Source organism: Mastigoproctus giganteus, chromosome 14 (assembly GCF_048544385.1).
Source record: "Mastigoproctus giganteus isolate SK-2022 chromosome 14, ASM4854438v1, whole genome shotgun sequence".
Lineage (NCBI taxonomy): Eukaryota > Metazoa > Arthropoda > Arachnida > Uropygi > Thelyphonidae > Mastigoproctus > Mastigoproctus giganteus.
The window spans coordinates 118817396-118836333 of NC_143588.1; positions in this window are offsets into that span (position 1 = coordinate 118817396).

Genomic DNA, 18938 nt, shown 5'->3' on the forward strand with positions numbered 1-18938 from the left:
TTCAGGGTTTAGGCCTAAATGGATGTCAGATGAACTAATGAGACATATGGCAGAGAAGAAAAATGCATCGGATACATTTTAATTAACACGTGACACAGAAGCCTATGATAGATAAAAGTTGATCTGTAACCAAGTTACAAAGGAGGTTAGGCAGGCGAAGGCAGATTACGAGAAATCTTTGGCAAGGGATGCAAAAAAAAAAAAAAAACAGCAAAGAGTTCTTTAATTATGTAAACTCTAGAAGGAAGGGGTAAATCAGATTGGTCCACTTGATATCGATGGTTCAACTGTTGATGATCCTGCTCAGGTAGGTAACAAACAATGAATATTTTGCATCGACATTCACACATGAGGAGTTACTCAGCGAGGGGAATGCCAGAGGTGTATTCAACTCTGGCAGTAAGCTAGATAATTTTGCAATAACTGAGAGTAAAGTGGAGGAGAAATTGTTGAAAATAAACACAAGACGGGCAGCTGGGGTGGATGGGATCTATCCAGTTATATTAAAGGAAGCAGCAAAGGAAGTAAGCAAACCCTTAGCCATAATTATGAGAGCTTCCTTGAACTCAGGGGAGATACCCATAGACTGGAGATGTCAAAATGTGATTCCAATTCACCTTGCCTGAACAATTTGATTGGATGCTATGATACAGTCACAAAAGAACTGAATGCAGGGAATAACATTGATATTATATACTTGGATCTTAGAAAGGCTTTTGATACTGTTGCACATGGAAGACTGCTGCACAAATTGGAGCAGTGTGGCATTGGATGCAAATTGCTGCTATTGATAAAGGGATGGTTGAGGGGAAGCAGACAGAGAGTGGTAATCAATGGACACTGCTCATCGTGTTCTAATGTTATTAGTGGAGTCCGTCAGGGTTCAGTGTTGGGTCCATTATTGTTTTCTGTATTTATAAATAATATTGATAATGGTATATCAAGCTTAATGTCCAAGTTTGCAGATGATACAAAGGTTGGCAGGATTGTTAAGGCCACTACTGATGCTATGCTGCTGCAACAGAATCAGAAAAGGTTGAGCAGATGAGCTGAGAGGCGGCAAATGAAGTTTAACATTGACAAATGTAAAGTACTACATATGGGAAACAGCAACCCTAGAGCAACGTATCAACTCTGTGGTACTACACTGACAGTGGTAGATAATGAAAAGGACCTGTGGGTTTTTGTGTGGGCAGATATGATGTTCTCTGAACAGTGCAGATGGGCTGCAAGAGTAGCTCATGGTGTCTTTTCAATGATATACAGGAATTTTTCAGCCAGGCATAAGAAGTGATTATTGCCTTGTATAAGGCAATGGTCAGACCACACCGTGAGTACTGTATACAGGTCTGGTGGCCTCATTTCAAGAAGGATGTAGAGCTGCTGGAACAAGTACAGAGAAGGGCAACAAGATTAGTGAATGGAACAAAGGGTTGCTCTTATGAAGAAATGCTTAGGTTTTGCAAATTACAGTGTCTGGAGACTAGGCACCGGCGAGGTGATCTGATAGAGGTGTATAATGGTTTTAGCATGCTCAATGCTGACGGGAGTCTTCCTCTTGCTCAGAATAATTACCTGAGGGCACAAATTCAAATTGAGGAAAGACAGATGCAGAATAAATGTTCGGAAATTTGCCTTTAGCCAGCGGGTAGCTGCTTGGTGGAACAGACTTCCATCCCTTGTTGTTGAAGTTGATAGCTTAAATAAATTTAAGGCTCAGCTGGACAGGTATTTCGAACAAACGGAGGGGTAAAGTGGAAGGTGTTTTTTTTTTTTTTTTTTGGCTGATGCTACATAAGCTTGCTTTCTTGCATCATATGCCTCTACTAATGCTAATGCTAACCATCTGAATGAGGATAAACTATCAACATGAACGGATGCACTTGGTCAGGAACGACTTTAGGTACGATATGGCATTCAGACGTGAATCTATGGGGATTATTGGACCCAACGTTTGCCAAGAAAACATTTCCCACACCATAACACTGCCCCCACCTTGCACAGTAGTCATGAGACATGACGGGTCCATGGATTCATGTTGTTTTCGCCAAATTCTGAGCCTTCCATCATGTTCCACCAGGAACTTCGACTCTTTAGAGCAAGCAACAGTTTTCCAATCCTCGATAGTCACGTGCTGGTGTCGCTGTGTCCATAGGAAGCGTGCTCTCTTGTTGTTCATTGATAACAATGATATGCGATGTGGCGGTCGGCTGTTGTAGCCCATTCGCGACAAATTGCGATATTTTGTTCTGCGCACAAAGGTTGTACGTATTCTGACGTGATGTGCGACATTGTGGCCTGTCTGTTTGCTTGCACAATTCTAGCCATCCTCCTCTGACCTCTCTCATAAACAAGCGATTTTCTTCCACAGAAGTGCCATTGAGTGGATGTTTTCTGTGCGTTGCACCATTCTCGATACACCTTTGAAATTGTGCGTGAAAAGTTCAGGATAACTGCCGTTTCAGAGATGCTTTGTCCAGCACGTTTTGCACCTACTACCATGCTAAGTTCCAAGTCCGTTAGCTCACTCCTTTTCCCCATTCTTGCTTTCTAGTATCAGTACACTTGACTGATACTAGAAAGGTTGTTCTGCTGCATTTATATCCACTACTGTGTTCATGTGACTTGCATTCGTGTGCACAGCAGCGGTGTACCTAATAAACTGGCAGCACAGTGTATAGCATTAACATTAGTAGAGGCATTTAATGCAAGAAAGCAAGCTTATGCAGCATCAGCCAAAAAAATAAATAAATAAATAAAATAAATAAATAAATAAATAATAACCACTTCACCACTCTGTTCGTTCGAAATATCTGTCCAGCTGAGCCTTAAACTTATTTAGGCTATCAACTTCCACGACAGGGCATGGAAGTCTATTCCAGCAACCAACCACCCTCTGGTAAAGGCAAATTTCCTCACGTCTATCCTACATCTGTCTGTCTTCAATTTGAATTTATGCCCTCTCACATGATTATTCTGAGCAAGAGGAAGAATCCCATCAGCATTGAGCATGCTCAAACCATTCAAGGCTTTATACACCTCTATCAGATCACCACGCCGGTGCCTAGTCTCCAGACACTGTAATTTGCAAAACGTAAGCCTTTCTTCGTAAGAGCACCCGTTTGTTCCATTCACTAATCTTGTTGCCCTTCTCTGTACTCGTTCCAGCATCTCTACATCCTTCTTGAAATGAGTCCTCCAGACCTGTATACAGTACTCTAGGTGCGGTCTGACCATTGCCTTATACAAGGGAATAATCACCTCCTTATCCCTGCTAGAAAAATTCCTATATATCATCGACAATACACCATGAGCTACTCTTGCAGCCCGTCTGCACTGCTCAGAAAACTTTATATCAGTGTAGTACCACAGAGTTGATACGTTGCGCTGGGGTAGCTGTTTCCCATATGTAGTACTTTACATTTGTCAATGTTAAACTTCATTTGTCACCTCTCAGCCCATCTGCTCAACCTTTCCAGATCCTGTTGCAGTAGCATAGTGTCAGTAGTGTCCTTGACAACCCTGCCAACCTTCGTATCGTCTGCAAACTGGGACATTAAGCTTGATATACCATCATCAATATCATTTATAAATACAGAAAACAATAATGGACCCAATACTGAACCCTGACGGACTCCACTAATAACATTACTCTACGATGAGCAGTGTTCATTGATTACCACTGTCTTCTCCCCCTCAACCACCCCTTTATCCATAGCAGCAATTTGCCTCCAATGCCACACTGCTCCAATTTATGCACGTCTTCCATGTGCAACAGTATCAAAAGCCTTACTAAGATCCAAGTATATAATATCAAAGTTATTCCCTGCATCCAGTTCTTTTGTGACTGCATCATAGTATCCAATCAAACTGTCAGGCAAGACTTCCCCTTAACAAAACCATGCTGTGTCTGAGCTATAACTGGTCTTGTCTAGATGATCCTGCAGTGCTTCTTTAACCAGTGCCTCCATTAATTTTCCAGGAACAAAAGTTAAACTAACAGGTCTATAATTACTTGTGTTGCCCTTTGATCCTCCTTTGTGAATTGGGGTCACATTTGCACATCTCCAGTCCATGGGTACTTCCCCTGAGTCCAAGGAAGCTCTCATAATTATGCCTAAGGGTTATATTAAAACTGGATAGATCCCATCCACCCCAGGTGCCTCTGTTGTATTTATCTTCAACAATTTATCCTCCACTTTACTCTCAGCTATTACAAGATTCTCTAACTTACTGCCAGAGTTGAATACACATCTGGCATTCCTCTCGCTGAATAACTCCTCATGTGTGAATGTCGACGCAAAATATTCATTCAGTTTGTTAGCTACCTGAGCAGGATCATCAACAGTTGACCCATCGATATCAAGTGGACCAATCTGATTCATCCCCTTCCTTCTAGAGTTTACAAAAGTAAAGAACTCTTTGCTGTTTTTCTTTGCATCCCTTGCCAAAGATTTCTCGTAATCTGCCTTCGCCTGCCTAACCTCCTTTGTAACTTGGTTACAGATCAACTTGTATCAATCATAGGCTTCTGTGTCACATGTTAATTTGTATGTATCCCATGCATTTTTCTTCTCTGCCATATGTCTCATTAGTTCATCTGACATCCACTTAGGCCTAATAAACCTTGAACAATATTTCTTAGTTGGTATGTAAAGCCTAGTAGCTTCCAAGATAAGTTCTTTGAATGCTTCCCATTTTGAATTTGCTGTTGGTAACATCATCAGTTGGTACCACTGTATAGAATTTAAATACTGTCTCAGTCCATCGTAGTCGCCTTTACGAAAGCAATATCCCTTCCCTTTACCCCTAATGGTAGTTACCTCTTTGAGTAAATCCCACTTCAGCACACTGTGATCACTGCCACCTAGTGGTTCATTTACCTGCAGATTCTTAATGCATGACAAATCACTACTGATAATCAAATCAAGAGTATTACTCCCTCTAGTTGCCTCCTAAACATGCTGATGTAGAAAACAATCATCCAATAAATCCATCCACAAAAGCCTTGCTAGTGTGTGAGTGACCAACTCACAAACTCTTGTCAATATCTGGGAAATTAAAATCCCCCATTATAAGCCTCTCTGATTTACTGGCCCACTCTATTTCCCCGTACAGTTTCTTATTATACTCATCAGAGTCAATAGGCCTATAGCACACTCCTACTCTCAATTTTGATCTCCCAATGCTTATGTAACACCAAACTGACTCGACACTGCACTGTCCAGCAATGTCGACTGGCTTCACTTCCTTGGATTTTATGTATTTCTTAACTAATAGCATAACCCCTCCTCCCTTCCTATCCTGTCTATCCTTTCTGTAGACATTGTACTCCCCAAATTCCAGTTCTGCATTCCTTATATCTGTGTGACACTACGTCTCTTAAATTCTTAAATTCTGTCAGTTGCAGAATCTGGAGACTAGGCAGCTGCAAGGTAATATGATCAAGGTGTACAAGGCCTTGAATGGTCTGAGAAGGATCAATGCTGATGGGATACTTCCACTTTCTGAGATTAAGAACCTGATGGGGCATAGATTCAATTTGAGGAAAGACAGTTGTAGAACAGATGTGCAGAAGTTTGTCTTTAGCCAGCAGGTAGTTGATTTCTGGAACAGACTTCTATCTGTTGTTGTGGAAGTTGATAGCTTAAATAAATTTAAAGGTGAACTAGACAAACATTTGGAGTGACCGGATGGATGAAATGGGAAGGTTTTTTTTTTTCTTTTTGTTTGGCTGATGCTCTTTAAGCTTGCTTTCTTGCATCATATGCCTCATCTAATGCTATAATGCTAATCTCTAAGTATTCTCAAGTGCTAGCAGTTTTCCAACCCACCTAGCACTACCTTGATAGCATCAGCAAATATTCTGCACCCTTTCTATTTAAGTGTATCCCATCCCTGTAGACACACTCTCTCTCTCTCTCTCTCTCTCTCTCTCTCTCTCTCTCTCTCTCTCGTTAACAAGCACAGTCCATGCTGCAAAAAATTCTATCACAATGAGCCTTGTACAATCTCTCCAGGGCTGAATTAATTTACAAGGCTTTCAATCACATACATCCACACTGTTCCATATGAACGACTTCTGTAAAAATTGGAGCATTAGGGGCAAGTGACTGCTACAGATAAAGGGATAGTCAAGTGATAGAAGACAGAGAGTGGTTATTAATGGGCACAACTCTAATCTTATTAGTGGAGTCCCTCAGGGTTCAGTGCTGGGCCCCTTAATGATTCTGATATTAATGATACTGAAGAAGGTATATCAAGCTTAATTATCTAAGTTTGCAGATGATACGAAAGTTGGCAGACTAGTGACAAGAATGACAGGAATCAAAACACACTAATGCAATAAGTCTAGAAAAATTAACCAGATGGGCTGATATGTGGTAAGGTTTAATATTGATAAATGCAAGGTACTGCATATGGGTAGCAATAACTCCAGAATACCATTCCAACTGTGGTCCCATTCAAGGTAGTGGAAAATAAAAAAGACCTGGAAATAGCTGTATAGTCAAACAAAGTTCTCTGAGCAGTGCAGACAGGCTGTTTGGATAGTTCATGGGATGATATATGGTAACTTTGCCAGCAGGAACAATGCGATTGTCATGTTGTATAGGGCAATTCCTAGGCCACATCTTGAGCACTGCAAACAGGTCTTGAACCCTCATTTTAGGAAGAATGAGGATCTATTGCAGTGCTTCTCAAAGTGGGCGATATCGCCCCCTGGGGGCGTTAGAATTATCCATAGGGGAATTAGGCATGAAAGGGGGCGACAGGGGGGAGATAGGTATGATTGTGTATAACAGGCGGCTTGCAATAATTCGCGCCTTTAATCGCTTTGACCAAATCACCGCGCAATACAATAAAATCGATTCCACTTAGCAATGATACAGTTCAGAGACGGATAGACGAAATGGCCAAAGACAGAAAATACCCTATGCAACATTTTACGAACAACAGAATTTGCCTTACAAATAGATGAATCAACTCTGCCAGGTAACGAATCTTTACTACTAGCATACGTACGTTTTATAAAAGATGAAAAGTTGAACGAAGAATTATTATTTGCAAGATATCTAGAAACGTATACCAAAGGCGAGTCTATATTTCAGGTTACTGAAAAGTTTTTTAAAGACAGGGAATTTACACTTACAAATGTACTTGCTCGTGCAACGGATGGAGCACCATCAATTACAAGGGTTTTATGGCTTATTTAAAAAATGCTGCGCCAAATATTATTACTGTTCATTGTGTCATTCACCGTCAGCATTTAGTTGCGAAAAAAACTTGATCAACTACACAATTCTCTACGAACTGTTATTACTGCTGTAAACAAAATTAAAGCACATTCTTTGAATGATCGTATATTTCGAAAGCTTTGTGATCAAAACAGTAAAGATTTTGAACGACTGCTACTTCACTCCGAGGTTCGGTGGCTGTCAAAAGGCAACTGTCTCAACAGATTTTATGAACTGTTTGATACTGTTGTTGAGTTTTTTGAAGATAGGAACAACGACCTTAGTAATGACCTCAAGAAAATGAAAACTGATATTGCTTATCTTGCAGATTTATTTACTAGATTCAACTCAATGAACTTACATTTACAAGGACAATACGTAACTCTTAAGACGAAAATTCAAATTAAGCATTTATTTCAAAATTAAAGCTTTTTATGCGCAACGTAGGATGACGTGAATTGTATCAATTTCCAAATCTGTTGGAAATAGAAAAAAAAAGAAAAATAGCCGATGAAACTCTACTAACTTTTTGTAATCATCTAGAAATGTTGCGCAGAGATATTCAGGAAAAATCGAAGATCTCCTTAATTTGAAAATTCCAGATTGTGTTATAAATCCTTTTTTAAATAATGACAATGGTGAACGTTTTGCAGAAGAATTGATTGAGTTACAAAATGAAGTTGAACTGAAGCCAAAATTTCAAAATTCATATCAGGAATTTTGGTTACAAAAGAAAATCCCTGACCAGTAAAAATTACTTATTTCTTTTCCAACATCAATATCTAGTCGAAACCAGTTTCAGTGCTGTATTTTGCTGACAAAACAAAGAAATTGTCTGGATGTTGTTAAACGTGGCGATTTATGACTTCTACTTACAGACATTAAACCTAATATTGATAAGCTAATAAATCTCCACCAAGCTCATCCATTGCATTAAATATTAAAATATAATTAACTATTTCCATTAATATCATGACTTATTTATGTAATTAACTTTTAATTTTTATGACTTAATTTAAGTGACTATAACTGACTTTATTTAGTAATTGTAATTTTTTACGAAGAAATAAAGTGCAGTAAACAGTTTTCTTTATAATTCACACACATACATGCAGGGCTGCATTTATGTTTTTGGAGGCAAACAGACAAATATTCATTTCAGTTATTTAGCTTCACTTTATATTGGTTGGCTAAAAAAAAAGCCCTGGCGAGAGCTTTTTTTTAGGGGGGGGCGGTGATCCAAAAAAGTTTGAGAAGCACTGATCTATCGGAATGGGTATAGAACAACAAGGTTAGTCAGGGACATAAACAAGTACTCTTGCCATGAAAGACTTCAGTTTCACAAATTGCAACATCTATAAACTAGGCACCTGCAAGGAGATCTGATTGAAGCATTTAATGTTTATGGCTATAAACGGAGTGTGTAAATTAAATTCAGATAAGATTAAGACTGATATCCTAACTCTTGTTCAGATGACATGCATAAGGGGACATAATTTAAACTGAAAAAGGATGAGTGCATCCTTCATCAACAGATGTGTGAATATTTATTTACCTTCAGCCAGAAAGTAATCAATTGTTGAATCATTCCATCTGGTGTTGTGGAAGTGGGCAATATGAATAAATTTAAGGATTAGACAAGTTATTAGAAAGGCTGTAGAGAATAGGTAGGTAGTTTTTCTTGGCTGATGTTGTATACACATGCCTTCTTGCCTCATTGTCACTAGTAAAAGGCCACCTGCATGGACACAAAAGAACCTTAACTACTATGAAAGTTCAGAAAACATTCTAGATCAAACTGTTACAGAGACGATACCTGGGTACACTTCTGTTCTGAGTCAAAGTAAGCATCTGTGATATGAAGTATCCTGGATACTCGGTGAAAAAAAAAAAAATAATAACAACAAACACCTTCTGTGGCATGGTAAAAAAAAATTCTCTTGATCAATGATTTAGACCATGTAAAATTGATCAAGAGAATTTTTTTTACCAGGCCACAGAAGGTGTTTGTCTAAAATTTTACAGACCAGGTAAAATTGATCAAGCAAACATCACATAGCTCTACAGGCATTGAGAAATGCCATAAGAAAACAACCTCAACTTCATGATGATGGAATCATCTACCCTGCATGTCAATGCACTGCTGACAGCAGATTGGTTGATATAGACTGAAGGAACACCTTACATAAGTCTTCAGACTGATTTATCAGTTCTTTTAAAAGTGTATCTCTATCTTAAATATATAAATGCTGGTTGTAGAATTATTAAATTAATGTAATTAATTATATTAATGATAATAATATAATCCAGTGGTAAATATAGATACGGACCTGGGAGTCATCTTTGATTGCAAACTGACCTTCAACTGACATTGACAAACTCATATGTTATGAGCTTGTCAACTGACATTGACAAGCTCATAACAAAATTCTGCAAAATGTGCTGGACTACCAAACAACAACTACTCCATGTTAGGGATCTGGATGTGACTTAGCGGTATGTATACACTTCTGTATAATATTGGCGTAAACACACCATAGACAACTCTTAAACAAAAAACTAAGTTAGTAGTGTGAAGGGCATCATTTTATCTGTATCTCATATTGTGCTCTTCCTTCAAAATGAGTTGCCATGTATTGCACTATCTGGAACAAGTAACGCTTCACTAAATGAGAAGATTCTCTTACTTATTCTCAGTGGGCACCACCACTCAAATGGCACCATTTCAAGGCTTGTTTGTATATGTGTGGGATAATAACTCTACTATCCACTTGTCCCTATTAGACTAGGAAAAGCAAAAATTAGAGGGAAAGTTACAGCAGGAGTGAAAGAAGAAAAGAAACAGTGTAGAAGAACGAAAGGGACAGTAACTCCTTCAACTCACACCACTCATAAATTCCTCGAATAGGCAACGCTTCCCCAGTAGAAAAGACTGTTGTTACCTATTCTCAGAAACTCCATGAATATCAGACTCCCCCTGGTGACTGTTTTAAGGCTTGTTGGCCTTTCATCAGTGGGGGTGCAGGTACCCTGGTATTGCAGACATGGCAATCCAGTTGAAGATGTTAAGTTGTTTATGGTGTGTTCATGACAATGCAGTTGAAGTTGCTTATGGCAATTCAGTTGAAGTTGCTTATGGCAATTCAGTTGAAGTTGCTTATGGTGTGTTCACAATATGAGAGATGCCAGAAGCTGTATGTGATAATATTTAAGTAAAATTAAATGCAACAAGGCATATCTTTAAGAGTATAATAATTTATATAATATTGGTGTAATATGTCTGCAATACCAGGGTACCTGCCCACCCACTGATGAAAGGCCAACAAGCCTTGAAACGTGCCGTCTGGGTGGGTGGTGCCCACTGAGAATAAGTAACAATAGTCTTCTCTTTTAGTGAAGCATTACTTATTCAAGGTAGTGAAATACATGGCAACTACATGGATTGTAGTTGCCATGGAAATACATGGATTGGGTTGATGTAAGAAGTGGGGTTCCCCAAGGATCAGTATTAGGACCACTGTTGTTTTTAATTTTCATAAACGACATTGATGAAGGGATAGAGGGCGTGATGTCTAAATTTGCAGATGATGTTAAAATTGGTAGAGTAGTTAATGATCACTGTCAAGCTGAGCTTCTTCAGAGAGACCTAGATAGACTTCAAGAATGGTCAGAAAAATGGCAGCTGTGCTTTAATCCAACAAAGTGTAAGGTATTACACCTGGGAAACAGTAATCCCAAAATAACTTATTCACTTGGTGGAGCTCAACTAAACCCAGTACTGGAGGAAAGGGACTTGGGTGTTACGATACGGTCAGACATGAAATTCTCTGAGCATTGTAAACAGGTTGCAAGGAAGGCCCATGGTGTCCTATCAATGATCTATCGAACTTTTGCAAGTAGAGATAGGGACGTGATAATCCCATTATATAAGGCCTATGTTAGACCACACTTGGAATACTGTGTTCAAGTATGGAGACCGCACCTAAAGAAAGACATCGAGCTTCTTGAAAGGGTGCAAAGAAGGGTAACTCGCCTGGTGAGATCGGCAAAAGGGCGTCCTTATGAAGAAAGACTTCGAATATGTGGGTTGCAGAGTTTGGAAACTAGACACCTTGGAGGAGATTTGATTGAGGTGTTTAAGGCTCTGAGAGGCATCAGTAAAATGAATGAGGACAAAATTTTCAAGATTATAAATGATGCTAGAACTAGGGGACATAAATTCAAGTTACGGGGGGAAATGTTTAGATTGGACTGCAGGAAGTTTTATTTTAGCCAGCGAGTTATAAATTACTGGAATAAGTTGCCTTCATGGGTGGTAGAGGCCGACAGTTTGGGGAAATTCAAAGGTCATCTGGATAGTACTTTCGGGTAAGGGAAGCGCATAGGATGATAGGATTAATTTCCTTTTTATTTAATTTTTAATTTCATTTTATTATTTTTATTTATTTATTAATTATTATTATTTATTTATTTAATTTTTGTTTTTATCATTGTTTTGTTCGGATTTTTTTTTTTTTTTTTTGGCTGGTGCAGCATAAGCCATAGGCTTTCTTGCACCATACGGCCGTTACTAATACTAATACTAATACTAACTCGTTATAAACGAGTTGCCATGAGTTGTAAACGAGTTGCGTTGTAAACGAGTTGTCCCACAGGAACTAGTAGTTGTTGGTGACTCTATTGTCAGGGAAACGGGGAACATGCTTTGTAAAAAGGATAGGTGGAATAGGACCAGGGTATGTCTGCCAGGGGCAAAGGTTGATGACGTTGTAGAGCGGATATCATCTTTTAAGGGCACAAAAGGTGATATAGTTGTACACGTTGGCACTAATGATATTAAGAGTAGGAGACCGGCGGAATTACTTAGCAAGTACAGGTCACTGTTGAAAAAAAGCCGTGAATTAGGGTTGAACTTGAAAGTGTCTGCAATTCTGCCCAGACACGATAGGAGGGAGTATATGATGAGAGCCTTGTCAATCAATTCGGCCCTGGAGGGATTGTGCAAGGCTCAAGGGGTAGAATTTTTTTCAGCCTGGACTGTACTTGTTAACAGGAGAGATTGCTTCTACAGGGATGGGATACACTTAAATAGAAAGGGTGCAAGAATTTTTGCTGATGCTGTCGAGGCAGTGTTAGGTGGGTAGGAAAACTGCTAGTTGGGGGGGATACAAGGACTAATAGATTAACAGTAGCCACTGGCAGAGGTGGAAGTGATTCTTGCACTGCTTCTATTGAAATGAGCAGAAGCCTGGAAAACAAGATGCAGGATATTTCAGAGACTGCTGGTAGTCATTGCGGTACAAGTAAACACATGGGTTGTGTTAGGGTAGCTAAGAATAGAAACAGGTGCATGTATACCTGCGTGTACACCAATGCTAGGAGTTTGGTAAATAAATTTGATGAATTTGAGGTATTGCTCAAAACATCAAAGGCAGATATTGTTGGGATATCAGAGACGTGGTGTCACACAGATATAAGTAATGCGGAACTGGAATTTGGGGAATACAATGTGTATAGAAAGGATAGACAGGACAGGAGGGGAGGAGGGGTTATGCTATTAATTAAGAAACACATAAAGTCAGTCGACATCGATGGACAGGGCAGTGTTCAGTCAGTCTGGTGTGACATAAGCATAGGGAAATCAAAATTGAGAGTAGGAGTGTGCTATAGGCCTAATGACTCTGATGAGTATAATAAGATATTGTACAGGGAAATAGAGTGGGCCAGTAAATCAGAGTCTTATAATGGGGGATTTTAATTTCCCAGATATTGACTGGAATTTGTGAATTGGTCACTCGCACACTAGCAAGGCTTTTGTGGATTTATTGGATGATTGTTTTCTACATCAGCATGTTCGTGAGGCAACAAGAGGGAGCAATACTCTTGATCTGATTATCAGTAGTGATTCTTCATGCATTAAGAATCTGCAGATAAATGAACCACTAGGTGGCAGTGATCACAGTGTGTTGAAGTGGGATTTACTCAAGGAAGTAACTACCATCAGAGGTAAAGGGAAGGGTTTTTGTTTTCGTAAAGGCGACTATGATGGTCTGAGACAGTATTTAAATTCTATACAGTGGGACCAACTGATGATGTTACCAACAGCAAACTCAAAATGGGAAGCATTCAAGGAACTAATCTTGGAGGCTACCAGGCTTTACATACCAACTAAGAAATATTGTTCAAGGTGTAGGCCTAAATGGTTGTCAGATGAATTAATGAGACATGTGGCAGAGAAGAAAAATGCATGGGATACATACAAATTAATGGGTGACATGGAAGCCTATGATAGATATAAGTTGGTCTGTAACCAAGTCACAAAGGAGATTAGGCAGGCAAAGGCAGACTACAAAAAATTCTTGGCAAAGGATGCAAAGAAAAACAGAAAAGAGTTCTTTACATATTTGAACTCGAGAAGGAAAGGGATGAATCAGATTGGTCCACTGGATATTGATGGTTCAACAGTTGAGGATCCTGCTGAGGTGGCTAACAATCTAAACGAGTATTTTGCATCTACATTCACGCATGAGGAGTTATTCAGGAAGGAGAATGATGTAGGTAAAGTAAACATTGGCAGTGAGCTGGATGATTTTGTAATAACTGAGAGGAAAGTGGAGGAGAGATTGTTGAGGATAAACATAAAAAAGGCACCTGGGGTGGATGGGATCTATCCAGTTATATTAAAGGAGGCAGCAAAGGAAGTATGCAAACCCCTAGCCATAATTATGAGAGCTTCTTTGGACTCAGGGGAAGTACCCATAGACTGGAGATGTGCAAATGTAACCTCAATTCACAAAGGAGGATCAAAGGCTGACACAAGTAATTATAGACCTGTTAGTTTAACTTCTGTTCCAGGTAAATTAATGGAGGCACTGGTTAAAGAAGCACTGCAGGATCATCTAGACAAGAATTCAGTTATAGCTCAGACGCAGCATGGTTTTGTTAAGGGCAGGTCTTGCCTGACCAATTTGATTGGATACTATGATGTAGTCACAAAAGAACTGGATGCAGGGAATAACTTTGATATTATATATTTGGATCTTAGAAAGGCTTTTGATACTGTTGCACATGGAAGACTGCTGCACAAATTGGAGCAGTGTGGCATTGGAGGCAAATTGCTGCTATGGATAAGGGGTTGGTTGAGTGGCAGAAGACAGAGAGTGGTAATCAATGCACACTGCTCAACGTGGACTAATGTTATTAGTGGAGTTCCTCAAGGTTCAGTGTTGGGTCCGTTGTTGTTTTCGGTGTTTATGAATGATATTGATGATGGGATATCAAGTTTAATGTCCACGTTTGCAGATGATACAAAGGTTGGCAGGGTCGTTAAAGACACTACTGACGCTATGCTGCTGCAACAGAATCTGGAAAGGTTGAACAGATGGGCTGAGAGGTGGCAAATGAAGTTTAACATTGACAAATGTAAAGTACTACATATGGGAAACAGTAACCCCAGAGCAACGTATCAACTCTGCGGTACTACACTGACAGTGGTGGAGAATGAAAAGGACCTGGGGGTAATTGTGCAGGCAGATATGAAGTTCTCTGAGCAGTGCAGACGAGCTGCAAGAGTAGCTCATGGTGTCTTGTCAATGATATACAGGAATTTTTCTAGCAGGGATAAGGAGGTGATTATTCCCTTGTATAAGGCAATGGTTAGGCCACATCTTGAGTACTGTATACAGGTCTGGAGGCCTCATTTCAAGAAGGATGTAGAACTGCTGGAACGGGTACAGAGAAGGGCAACAAGATTAGTGAATGGAACAAAGGGTTGCTCTTATGAAGAAAGGCTTAAGTTTTGCAAATTACAGAGTCTGGAGACTAGGCACCGGCGAGGTGATCTGATAGAGGTGTATAAGGCTTTGAATGGTTTGAGCATGCTCAATGTCAATGGGATTCTTCATCTTGCTCAGAATAATCACCTCAGAGGGCATAAATTCAAATTGAGGAAGGACGGATGTCGGATAGATGTGCGGAAATTTGCCTTTGGCCAGCGGGTGGTTGGTTGGTGGAACTGACTTCCATCACTTGTTGTAGAAGTTGATAGCCTAAACAAATTTAAAGCTCAACTGGACAGGTATTTCGAACGAACAGATGGGTGAAATGGGAGTGGGGTTTTTTTTTTTTTTTTTTTTTTTTTTTGGCTGATGCTGAATAAGCTTGCTTTCTTGCATCACATGCCTCTACTAATGCTAATGCTAATGCTAAAAGAAGAGCACAATATGAGGTACAGATAAAGTGATGCCCTTCACACTACTAACGTAGTTTTTTGTTTAAGAGTTGTTTATGGTGTGTTTACACAAATATTATATTGATTATTATACTCTTAAAGATATGATGCCTTGTTGCATTTAATTTTACTTAAGTATACACCTCTATATACTCCATCGTGTTATACTCCTCAGAAATATTGGCATCTGCAGCCACCACAAATATCAAGCGTGTATACTCCTCCGATTACTGGCTCCTTCGTTGGATCACACAAACATCATTGTCCCCCCCCCCCCCCAGCAAAGAACAATTGCGATGGCAACCGCACTAAACTTTGCTCAACTGCCAAAATCTTATAAGGAAAAGACCACACCCTAACTGACAAAATGACTACTGGAATAATCTCAGAGACAAACATATGGGAACTATGCAGCTGGAGAATCCCTCAACCTGGACTGAGGTCAGCTCCCACACTTATGGACAACCCTAATAGACTAGCCCTTAGCGACCGTCTTCTTCCCATGCAGATGCTTATCACAGTCCAAGCATCGACGACGATCTCTACAAATTTGCCAAGGATCGCAAATACTGGAGACAGATCCTTGACGGCCTAAACTCAACCAGGTAAACTGCACAGTAATGTGGGCAGTATAATAAATTTAAAAAGTATGTCTATATAATATTGTATATAATGTCAAAAATACTGTATAATATCTTTATGAATATATTGTGAATAATTTAATTGAAACTTATTATATTGTTGGCCCTGGGGGATGAACCTGAATTTCGATCTGGGCCCCATCCTCAAGGCCTTTGTCCACCAGTCAATGTGAAACCCCTGGCATTCCTGCTGTGAAGGGTACATTGTATACATCCTTTTGTACACAAAAAAAGATTATATATATAAAGTATTTAATTACCTAATTTCATTAATTAAGTTAATAAAGTAAATGAGATTTACTTTATGATGAAGTAAATGTGTATGAAGTTGCAAAGATCACGCTCCAACTTCACTTTCCAAACTTTGGAAGATGAAAATGAAAAACTTAATCTTCAATTGTTTTTTTACTTTTAATGTTTTTTGTACAAAAACTATGAATCTTGCAAAGCTGCAGAGAAAGCAATAATATGATAAAAAAAATTTCCCTGTATTACATTATGATAAAGATGATTATGACAGTGCTAAGTCAGTCATCAACACTGTGCATAATATTTAATATTAATATACTAACAAATTTTGCAATACCTATAAAAAAACTTTGATGTCAATTTTTGATGAAATGTCTACATTGTTAATAAGTTGACATATTTTTTATTTCTGTGCACTATGATCAACCATCCAATTGTCATTACCCATCTGACAGCTCCTACCTCACAACATGTAAGGTAGGCACCATCAACATTAACAAGGTTACGTTGGTAGTAAAATGATGGAGTCATCAGCGTCATGTCACATCCCTACTATGGGGTTTCAAAAATTTTATCAACACTGAAGGAAAACTGGGTGCAGAAAAGGGCAACCAGATTGGTGAACAGAACAAAAGGGTGCCTTACCTAGAAAGGCTTCTGTTCTGCAAAATGGCAGTGTCTCAAGACTAGGCAACTGCAGGGAGATCTGACTGAGGCGTTTAAAGCCTTGAATGGACTGAGTAAGCTGAATCTTAATGGTATTCTTCCACTTGCTGAGACTGCACTCGTGAGGGTGCATAAATTCACGTTGAGGAAGGTTGGTTGCAGGATAGATGTGCAGAAATTTGCCTTCAACCATCGGGTGCTTGATTGTTGGGTCAGGCTTCCATCTGTTGTCGTGGAAGTGGATGGGTTCAATAAATTCAAAGGAGAACTAGACAAATTCTTGGAGGGTATGGATGGGTGAACTGTGTAAGTTTTTTTTTTTTTTTTTTTTTGGAAGTTTGCTTTATTAATATACTAACAAATAATATTTAATATTATTTAATATTACAATGAACTTTGCATGAACACACAAATCATTTTGTTGTACTGAAATTTCATGCATATGAATATCGCTTAAAATTAATATAAGTAGTAATTTCTACATGAGTTTCTATTACTACTATTAAAATGTGTGAATGTTCTTTGTGATTATGTTGAGAAATAGACAACTCTTTGTAATTCCGGTATTTCTTTTTTGGATCTTGCCAACTTTTGAAAGTAAAAATTTTGATATCGTATTTTTCGATCTTAGAAAGGCTTTTGATACTGTTGTGCATAGAAGACTGCTGCACAAATTGGAGCAGTGTGGCATTGGAGGCAAATTGCTGCTATGGATAAAAGGATGGTTGAGTGGGAGAAGACAGAGAGTGGTAATCAATGGACGCTGCTCATTGTGGCCTAATGTCATTAGTGGAGTCCCTCAGGGTTCACTGTTGGGTTCATTGTTGTTTTCTGTATTCATTAATGATATTGATATGTCAGGTACGTATATATTATGGTTTATATTGGTATATACTGATGATGGTATATCAAATTGCTGCTATGGATAAAGAGATGGTTGAGTGGGAGAAGACAGAGTGGTAATTAGTGCTCTTCGTGGACTAATGTTATTAGTGGATTCCCCCCATGGTTCAGTGTTGGGTCTATTGTTGTTTTCTGTATTTATTAATAATAATGATGGTATATCAGGCTTCAGGCTTAATGTCCAAGTTTGGAGACGATACGCAGGTCGGCAGGGTTGTTAATGACAGTACGCTGCTGCAACAGGATCCAGAAAAGTTGAGCAGATGGGCTGAGAGGTGGCAACTGAAGTTTAACATTGGCAAATGTAAAGTACTGCATATGGTAAGCAGTAATCCCAGAGTAAGGTATCAACTGTGTCCTACTACACTGACAGTGGTAGGGAATGAAAAGGGCTTGGGAGTAATTGTGCAGGCAGATATAAATTTTTCTGAGCAGTGCAGACAGTCTGCAAGAGTAGCTCTCATGATGTCTTGTCAATGATATACAGGAATTTTTCTAGTAGGGATAAGGAGGTGATTATCCACTTGTATAAGGCAATGGTCAGGCCACACATTGAGTACTGTATACAGGTCTGGAGACCTAATTTTAAGAAGGATGTAGAGCTGCTGGAACGAGTACAGAGAAGGGCAACAAGATTAGTGAATGGAACAAACGGTTGCTCTTACGAAGAAGGGCTTAAGTTTTGCAAATTATAGTGTCTGGAGACCAGGCATCTGCGAGGTGATCTGACTGAGATGTATAAAGCTTTGAATGGTTTGAGCATGCTCAATGCTGATGGGATTCTTCCTCTTGCTAAAAATAAATCGCCCGAGAGGGCATAAATTCAAATTGAGGAAAGACAGTTGTAGGATAGATGTGCAGAAGTTTGCCTTTAGCCAGCGGGTTGTTGTTTGCTGGAATAAACTTCCATCTGTTGTTGTAGAAGTTGATAGCTTAAATAGATTCAAGGCTGAACTAGACAAACATTTGTATCAAGCGGATGGGTGAAATGAGAAGATTTTTTTTTTCTTTTCT